Source organism: Penaeus monodon, chromosome 10, assembly GCF_015228065.2.
Source record: "Penaeus monodon isolate SGIC_2016 chromosome 10, NSTDA_Pmon_1, whole genome shotgun sequence".
Classification (NCBI taxonomy): Eukaryota; Metazoa; Arthropoda; class Malacostraca; order Decapoda; family Penaeidae; genus Penaeus; species Penaeus monodon.
The window spans coordinates 25,532,826-25,543,377 of NC_051395.1; positions in this window are offsets into that span (position 1 = coordinate 25,532,826).

The following is a 10,552-nucleotide window of genomic DNA, read 5'->3' on the forward strand; positions in this document are numbered from 1 at the left end:
GAGGATACTAAATGTATGTATATTATTTGAATCGTGAAGGAAAATATAAAATAAAGCAAGTGATATTTGATGATGGACAGAAATATAAAGAAATATAACTTGTCCAAATTCATTTATGATGAAAACTTCTCAAACTGAAAAGATGTTTACCATACAGTAGCTTTTAACAAAATTCAGCAGAAAATAACCAAATTAGCATACTCTTGTATAGGTAAAACAGCTAAATTTAACTTATTTTATTTCACTACCAAAAGTAATTAAACCAATAAAAAATTAATTAGATAATGTAATGAAACAAATAAACATAAATTAATGATAGGTGTGATATGATTTTTCATATGTAGCAAATTTGCATTAATACTAATTATGGTTTCATAAGTTGGGAAATGAAAAAAGACAGAAGAAAAAAGGAGAGGAATACAAAAAAAATAATAATAATAATAAGGGTATGAAGAAAAGAAGAGAATAAATAAAAAAAGAAAATGTAAAAGTAGGAGACAAAGAGAGGAAGAGAAGTAAAGAGAGATGAAGAGAAAGATATAGCATTATAAAAAAAATCAGCTTAGTATATGTATATTTTCAAAAACATATATTGTACTTTTAAATGGGAAGAGAATGAATAATATGTGTGTGTGTGTGTGTGTGTGTGTGTGTGTGTGTGTGTGTGTGTGTGTGTGTGTGTGTGTGGTGTGTGTGTGTGTATGTGGACTTGTGTACATATATACGTATTCATATAGTTATGCATATATATATTTTATATATAAATAAATATATATAGATATATATAAATATATATAATATATATATATAATATGTATATATATAATACATATATACGTAATATAAAATATATAGATATATATATATAAATATTTATCTATCTATCTATCTATCTATCTATCTATATATATATATATATATATATATATATATATATAAATATATATATCTCATGTATTTACACTTGACTATGAGATATCTTTATAGTTTTAGATTAACATTAAATAATATAAGGGAAATAAACGCACCATCTATACATTGCCCATTAGTCGAAAGTGCACTTCAGTTCATAATAGGTTCATACATGGATGAGGTCAACAGACAAAAGTGGCTAAACGATATATATATATGTATGTATGTATATATGTGTGTTTGTGTGTGTGTATGTATGTATGTATGTGTATGTATATGCATATGCATATATATGTATATATATACATGTACATATATATGATGTGTGCATGTATATATATAATATATATATTATTATTATTATTATTATTATTATTACTATTATAATTATTGTTATCATCATCATCATCATTATTATTGTTATTATCATCATAATCTTCATTATTATTGTTGTTATTATTAAGGATATTGTTACTCCTCTTACTATTACATTCTTGCAGAACCATGAAGGTGGTAGGAGTCATTGGAGCTGGGGCAGCGGGTCTCTGTGCTACTCGACACATCTTGTCCTCAGAGGAGCTGACCCCAATAGTATGGGAACAGTCATCGCAGATAGGTGGTACATGGAGGCTCTCGAAAGATATTGGGACAGATAGCAGAGGGTTTCCAGTACACTCAAGCATGTATGAGACCCTGAGGGGTTTTACCTGTTTTTTAATATTTTTGTTGATATTTTTTGGTAAAGATTTTTGGTGTATTGCTGTGCTTTTCAATGTTTTGAATTTGAATTATATGATTATTTTCAGGGCAAAAATGGGTTTTTGTTTTTTTTTTCTTTTTTTTTTTCCCCTTTACATCCCCAGGACCCGTTTTCCAAAAATTGATAATAAAATTTCCCCGGTTTTTGACTTTCCCAAGTAAGGAGAATTTTTGTTCATCACACAGTGTTTTAAATACGGAAGATTGCTGATCATTCATTTTCATCCAAATTTTAAAGTAAAATATTTTCAGTAATTTAGTTTTTTAAATTTTTTAATGTAAAACTTTTTTTTTACTTATTTTATTTTTTTAAAAAAGGTTTGTTTACTTTTTATAAAACCAAACAGATGTAAAAAAAATGGGGCTATCCAATAACTTTTTCCAAAAAGTTGCTTTTTTTGTAACCAACAGAAATCTTTTTAATGTATTTTTTTAATAAATTTTATTCCAAAAAAAATAACCTTTTTAACAAATTATTCATTTTTAGGGGCCCCCATGTAGAAAAGTGTCTGTTTTGGAGAGGACGAAGGGCCTCCATGCTGGGCTTTTACAGTGAAAGATTGTCCCTAGTAGCAGATGCCCCTGTGATGCCTTTTTTGCAAGGGTATTTTTTCCCAGAATATTTTCATATTTTTTTTTAATTTAAAAAGAGAGAAGAGGAATTTTTTGACGGTATTACAGTTACGTTTTTCGGGAAATTTTATAACATACTTTTTTTTTTTTTTTTTAAATTTAGAGAGCTACTAGCAAAATTATATATATTTACTCAGATTGAAAACCACTTATACAGGAAAAAAAAAAATTTTTTATCAATGGTTCCCAAAAAATGCTATTTAACCAACATGTGACAGTTTTAAGTGATGAGTTGAAAAATAAACTTTTTATTTTTCCAATTTTTGACAGCCTTAATATTTTTTACTCCCTGTATCCATTTATCCCAATCTTAATTATGTCATGAGTGAAATGATTCTCTAAAATAGCAGAAACAAGGTAATGTGAATTTTCAACGGGCACTTCCACACCTCAAAAAGCCACATTGAAGGGATTGGGGTTTTCAAGGGTAAAAAAATCACAATACTATCGGAACCATCACCATACAAGTTTCCAGAGTATAATCCTGGTGCGGGGGCCCTCGGGTGGATATTTAAGGAAGTATTGCGTTCCCAAAGGGTGGAAAAAAAATTTGTTAAAGAATTAGACTTTTTAAAACCCAACAGCAAATTTTTTTTTCCATTTAAAAAAAAATACTCACTGTAGTCAATAACAGAGAAACTTACAGTAATTTTTTTGGTTTTATATACTTATTTTATTATTTTTATTTTTTAAAATTTTTATACTCTTTGTTGATCCTGGGACCTTCTCAAAACCTGCCTTTTCCCCTTCCCCTTTGGTTTGCCCAAATTCAAAAAAGGTTCAGGCATAATGAAAGCTTCGGAAAAGGCTTTTATTTTAAAAGACGGAAGTTTCCAGAAGAGTTTGAAATTAATAACTCCCGGTAATGGGGACTTAATTTATGCATAATTTTATGTTAAAAAAGAATTGTTTGCAGAAAAGTAGATAATCTTATAACATAATACAAAATTCAATTTGTAAAGTTTAAACCCATGAATATTTCCCTTTTTCGGGCATAAATATACCTTCCCATTTTTTAAAAGATAAATTGGCATACGTAGGAAAAAACCAGTAAACCCACGTAAAAACAAATCTCAATGTTTCCTTTCAACGGGGTTTTTAAAGGAATCCATCAGATCTTTGTGTTCCATCATAAACTACCAGGTAGGAAATATTTTAAGGAAGAAAGGGAAAATATGTGTTTGGATATATTTTTTTTTATTGTTTATGTAAGATGGAAATATAAGGGGAAAGTCCACCAGATACTATCGTAACAGATAAAAATATTTCCTGCCACGGGGACAGACTTCCTGAAACCTTAACAGGGAAACTTTTTTACCAAGGCAGGAAATGAAATCAGAGATTAAAACCCTATGCGGGAAAGGAAGAAGAAAGGAGGAAAAAAAAACAGTACCACACCCTGCAAATGCCCAACCAATACATGAAAGACCTGGAAAACTTGGGGCATAAAAATGCCTCCCACACCGAAAAAGACTGGGATGTGGTCATTCGTTGCTTTTCCTTTCCAATCTCAAGAATAGAGTTTTCCCGGAGAAGAGGGGGCATTTGAGAATGGGAGGGCGGGGAGCAGACATCAGGGGACCTTAAATACTGACGGCTAAACGGATCCGGCCCCGTGTTGCAATTTTCCAAAGATGCTATTTTTTGGGCTTTTCTTTTTAAAAAATTTAAAGGGGTTTTTTGGGATTTGATGTTCATGCATTTTTTTCAGAGGAATGTTAAATTTTAGAGTTATGTGGGGTAGTTTTTTGTAATTAGATGTAGTTTATTTAGCTGAATTACTGGCCGAATAAATTGAAGGCTGATAATGAAGCAAAATATTTTGACTAATGCTGTGTTTTTTTGATAACTATGTTAGGAAGTTTTAAAAAATTGCAAACTTTTTATTTTTGTGAATCATTTAGAAGAGCATTTAATTATTGCATAATGAATGACAAATTGGAAAAAATTTTTTTATGAAAATTGCCCCTTTCTTTTAACACTATTTATAAAAAATTTTATTTAAAGAGGTGACAATGACAGATTAATTGTTTTCAATATTTGCTTTTGTTTTACAGTAATAAAGTTTAAAATACTAAAAACATGGAAAAGGGAAATTGGGTAAGTGGGGGATAAGGGGATGAAATGGAAAAGGACAGGAAAAAGCATGCAAAATTTGTTAAGCAAAGGTGAGGACCAAAATAAGGGTGACACTCTACCTCGGCCCCAGGCCCATCTCAAAACCTCCTCAGGCAATAACCCAAAGGGTTGAGGGGGGGGGGGGGGCCTTTGTAACAGGAGAGGAGGCTTGAGAATTGGGGGACAATTCTATTTATCAAGTCAGGAAAAATTTAGTCTCTTGGGACCTTTTTCAATTTTTTAATTAACCTGGGTCGTGACCTTGTGCCGCATGGTGGATTTGGGTTTTTTTGAGTCAATTCCGGGTATGGGTTGTAGAGCTATCCCACACAAAAGCCGTGGGGGCAAGACCGTTTCCTCCCTCGCAGTGTTTTTTATCCTTTTTTTTTAAAGTTTTTTTTTTTTGCCCTTTTCAAAATGTATATTTGTCATTATATGCTGTACCCCAAAATGGTCATACATTTTTTTTCCCTTTCATACTCCAAACATCTCTTAGGTACAAAACAAAAAGTAAGTAACCTTTTTTTTTTTTTCATTTTTTTTTTTAAAACATTCAATTTCCTAATACACCTTGCCCAGAGGCAAGAATGGATTGAGCGGGAAAAATGCCTCCCTTTAAGCAAGTAAGACAAATTCCCACTAGTTTTTCAAGGAAATACAAGAACCTTTAAGCCCCTGAGTTGTCACCCTCTAGAGCACGTGGGAGTATGCCCCTAAATTTACCTTAGCCCAAAAAAATCATGAGGCGCTTCGTCACCTACCCCCAGCCCCAATTTTTTTTTTCAAGGAACGGCCCTTTGGCCCTTTTTTTTGATGGCTTGTATTTTCCCTCAGCCCTTTTTTTTATATTGGCAGTTCATCTCGGATCCAAGGGGACGGCGATGCATCCCCCTGAAAAAGGATGATTTAAGAACATTTTATATGTTTTTGGGGGACAGTGAGATATTTAAAATATACAAGACCAGGAAAAAATTAAGTAATTCCACAAATATCAAAGCACACTTTTTTGTCAGGTCGTGAAAAAAATTTACAAGAAACCCCGCATCACTATGATTCTTGAAAAAAAATATCACCCTTTTATGAATTACCTCATTTGGGAAAGATTTCCCGAACAATTTTTGCATACACAACCAGTCTTTTTTTTCCCGCCAAAAAATTTTTTTCTCTTTGTAAAAAAAGATTTCATATACATACTTTAAAAACAATTCATCAAAAAAAATTTTTTCCCTTTTACAAACCAGACAGATTTAATTTACAAAACTGCATTGGTAAACAACGCAGGGCATAAGATACAGGTTTCTTGAGCACGAAGAGAAATCAGTATCAAGTGAACCCTAGTATCCACATGAGTCTTTATTTAGATACAGCGCCTTGCTACAGGTTTATCCTCTTCCCCGATTTGCGATTTCCCTAGTCACCCCTTATGTTTTCCCACTGGAAGAACCGTAAAAGGGCTCTTACATCGCAAGGCTACATAGGAGTTGTCGTGGAGGAGAATGATTAAATTAGTGTGTAAATTAATATTGTAATCCCTTCAATAAATATTTAAAAGTTTTTGAAAATCCCGAAACTTTGTAACATAGTAATTTCATAATAAAAACAATAATTTTTATTACATAGTATTCTACTTTATTATCAAGTCAACATTAATTAAAATTTAAACCCCCCCCTATAGAAAGACAATAATCCCATTTCAAAATCAGTGTATCAGTTTTACAAAGAATTTCTAGCAGAAACACAGTAAAATTTTGCCCTGTTTGAGGCTTCACATACCAAAAGCATGAAAGTTGCAACATGGGTATAACTGTCCTTCTCTGGTAACCCTAGAATGCCCTCAACACACTTTGAATGCAGAAGCAGGGTAGCTGAGCCTTTAACTGTGGTTGGAAGAACATTTCAAGAAAAATTTATGTACCTCTGTTTTTTTTGTTATTTTTGATTTCTGTGTATTCATGTGTTCTCTTTTTTTATATATTATATATTATATATATATAAAATATATATTTTAAATATATATATATAAATATATATATATATATATATTATATTATTATATATATATATTAAAAAAAATTCTTTAAACATTAATAAATCTAAAATAATATTTTTTAAAAAAAAAAGATCTTACAAAAACTTATTGAAAAAAATAAGAAGGGAAAAAAAAAAATAAAAAGGAATACATTGTAAATTAAAAAGTTGTTTAAAAAAAAGAAAAAAAAAGTAAAATACACCAATCAAACCTAAAACTTATGCGGGATTGCAATGGTATCTCTGGGACCCTAATAAGGTTATGCCCGTCACCCCACCTAGAATTGAAGAGGTGTGTGGCTCCAGTGGCCCAGAGAACTGTTTTTTTGTTTTTTCCCGTCAAGTGGAGCAGGAGAAACTTTCCCGGGTTATCGCAAGCCCCCAAGCCCTGGGTTGTAAGCTGGCTTGTCAAGATCTGGGTTGTCATCCCAGAAGGAACAGGAGAAAAAAGAAGTAATGACTGTGAATTTAAATTTGGGGTAAGTGGACATGATGTATGTGGTGATGGGATTTTGGAGGCGAGGAAATTTTAACTATATTTAAATAAGAGATGATAACAATAAAGAAGTAATAAAAAACAAACAACCGCGGTTGCATAAAAAGGGATTTTATTAAAATACAAATGTGTTTAAAACCACCTTTAAAATTCACCCAATTAATAGATTAAGGTGCGCAAGCTTTATGACCTTTCAAGTAACTGCGGATCGAACATTCCTCTCCACTCAAAATCATCACCTTCCAGGAGCTGTTTCATCTAACCCCTTCTGAGGGCCTTGGGTAAGTTAACTCAGTGTAGTCTCCCCTAAAAAGCAAAAAAAGAGGGGAAAAAAAATTGGATGCTAATACAGAAAGAAAACTATACTGCATTAAAATAACTGGAATATAACAATTCCCGTCTGGTCATTGTTTTGTACATATTTGTAGACTCAAGGCCAAACATAAAAAAACTAATAAATCAAATTTATAACAAAACACAGGTGGATCTTAGGCCATACATTTGGCAATGCGAGCAATGATCCTTAGTGACTAATCCCTTGTAAGCCAGCTATGTAGAAATGAAATTTAGAAAAGAAAATGACAGTGGACAAGTAAAAACAAACTGCACCTAATGGTTTAAAAACCATATAAGTTACAATGATAAGAAATCATCATTGATTAATCGTTTAGTAATTGGAGAGGTACACATAAATATATCTAATCATATTACAATTACTAAAATTTTAAAAAACTACCATGGACAATTAACTACTTATTGTCCATGTGGACCATGTCTGTTCTGAAAAAGGTCAGTGAGGTGTCCTTCAAGAACTGTCGAATCCTTGATTTTGACACAAGCCCCTTTTGGGTTTGGGACTTTCCTTTAGGTCTTCCCTTGTGATTTGTCAACATTTCAAGTAACAATAAGGTCCTCTGTAGAAAAATTAGAGGGGAAAAATCATAACTGAATTAGAAACAGATAATTATGTAACCCTTTCCAGTCTTTCAAGAAAGACAGGTAAAGAAAGGTTCTTCCATGAACAGTATGAAAGTGGAAAGAAAAAAAAAAAAAAAAAAAAAAAAAAAAAAAAAGTGAAAAAAGAAGAAAAAGATCTTATCAAAATTAAATTCTCTGTTGTTGGGTTGGCAATAATGCAAGCTATGTCCATTGTGGCTTTATGCTTATGAGTGTCTTTGACATAGATGGTTTTACGGGTGCTATATCACTAAGGAGGCAATTACTAGTCCACCTAGCAAAATTATTTTCCCTTTTCCTTTTTTTTCAGAAAGATTATTTTTAATTTTTTATTTCTATTATTATTGTTAATAACATTTTTAAAAAAAAGAAACACCAACAACAATAATAAACAATTAATTGCATGAAAACCCTTTTCCCAAAAAAATTGTGCAAAAGGGTAAATTTAATAAGGAACATAGGCTTACTAATGGCTCCTTTGGGAGCTGAGCATTGTGGAGGCAATCTAAAGTGCAAAGAAATTTCATAAATGAAAACAACACGTAGATAGCGTGATTATCTGACACCAATGGGTCAAATATGAAGTCTAACTTATACAAAAAAATGAGCACAAGGACGCATGCATACACTGTTTTTCATTTACACTTTGATACAAATTTAAACCTTGAATTAAGCCCAATTATCTCATCCTATAAAGATGTTGGCCACTTTATTTTCCCCAAAATCTAGTTTTTTGGTATCATCTGATAATCCACATCAATAAATTACTTAATTCTGACCGGTGATTCCAGAAATCACCCCAACCCCTTTAACCAAATGTGAATCCTTTGATGATACTATGGCAGGTGACAGATGATGCTACTATGGTGTGGAAGCAAACCTATATGTTCTCCATCTGTTTTTTTTTTGTTTTTTGTTTTTTGATAAAATTTGTCTTGTAGACAATGACAAGAGATGAAATGCAAGATGCTGAAGTGCGGAAAGCAAGTCCTTTAGTAAAATCCTATCAAAAATATGGATAAACCATAAGTGATGGGAAGCCCAAAGATACCTATGGTTCCTGCCGGCAGACAGATGAGGGAAAAAAGCAAAGGGGTGTATGGAGGAATAAGGCAGTAAAGAGATAGCATGAATGGATATGAGAAAGAGAAAACTAAACACTGAAATGGGGAGAAGAAAAGAAAAAAAAAAGAGAGAGAGAGAGAGAGAATATAATGATCAAATGAGTGAAGAAAAATGAATGAGACAGACAGAGAGACAAAGTGAATGAGGATCAATGCTATGGAAGCTGCTTAAGAGAGAAGCTACCAAATAAGCCTAATGAGATGCAGTGCATGCAGGATTTTCATTTTTCCTCAAGTTTAAATTTATGTGTGGATGCTGTCAAAAGTTTGACCATTTTTTTATCAAAGTCATCATATGATACCAGAGTAAGTTTGCTAGTTAGATAAAAAACCATTCTCAGATTGGCCACCAACTTTAAAAGAGTTACAATTAACAACCTTACCATCATTCTGCTGTACGTATATTTTGGCAACTTCTTTTCCTCCACTTTCTCCTTCGGTTTGGGTAATGTGATGGGACTTATGAATTTTCCACAAAGAGTAGTTGCTGTGGCACAAAATTATAAGGCCTGAGCTGTGGTGTCAAAGGAGCAGTATTCTATGGTACCTCTTCCTGCTAGCCTTCTCACTCGTCCTGGTTCCAAGTTGCACCTAAGAAGAAAGGTGAAAAATTGACCCATTTGAAAACACTTTTCTCAAGAGTCACAGCCATGGCCAAAATATGCATAACTGCAGGTAATAATTTTTGTTTTAAATAAATTTACAGATGTGACAAGGTAAAAGTTGTTGGATGAAATTGGTTTTAAAAACCCTTATTGACGGTAGCATCATAGTGGCCTGGCCTCCTGCCGGGGGTTATATCGTGCCGAGCATGCGCGACCACTCATCCCAAAAACCAGCATCCCATTTCCCTTCTTTGTAATACTACGAAAAATTGTTGATTTCAATTTTCATTATTTTTACAGTCTCTCTTGCCAAATTCCGATTAAAATCGAGACTGAAGGTATTTTTGTGTATATAGAACCAAGTGATATTATTCAGTCTAGACGAAAAAATAAGCAGTGTTTGGCATCATGGAGTTTAAATGTCGGTTTGTTGCATTTTTTTTTGTTTGTTTATGGTAAAAAGAGAAAGTTTTTAGAAAACCCACCCTTTAAACACACTTTCACTGCAAAAAAATAATTTTGCCGTGGAAATTTTAACAAATAAAACACTCATGGCATGTCCATGCATACTCTATGGCATGTGGCACGTTTCCCCCCAGATGGGCCCCCCATGCCCTGGCATGTCGTAATGCACCCTCGGGGAATGGGTAATGTCACATGTAAGTAAAGTAGACATATAATTTAACTGTAAAATGAAAAAAGTATAGAACAAAATAAATAATTTTTGATTTAACCTTTAGGTGACCAGCAATATGGGAAAAACAAGTCTTAGCTAACACAAAAAATGAGTACGAAAAATGATTTCCAAAGTAATATCTGGCCAATTTACATTTACATAAATCCCATAGAAGAAATAGATAAAAAAGGAAAAAAAAAAGAAAGAAAAAAAAAAAAAAAGGACCACTGGGGAATATAAAAAA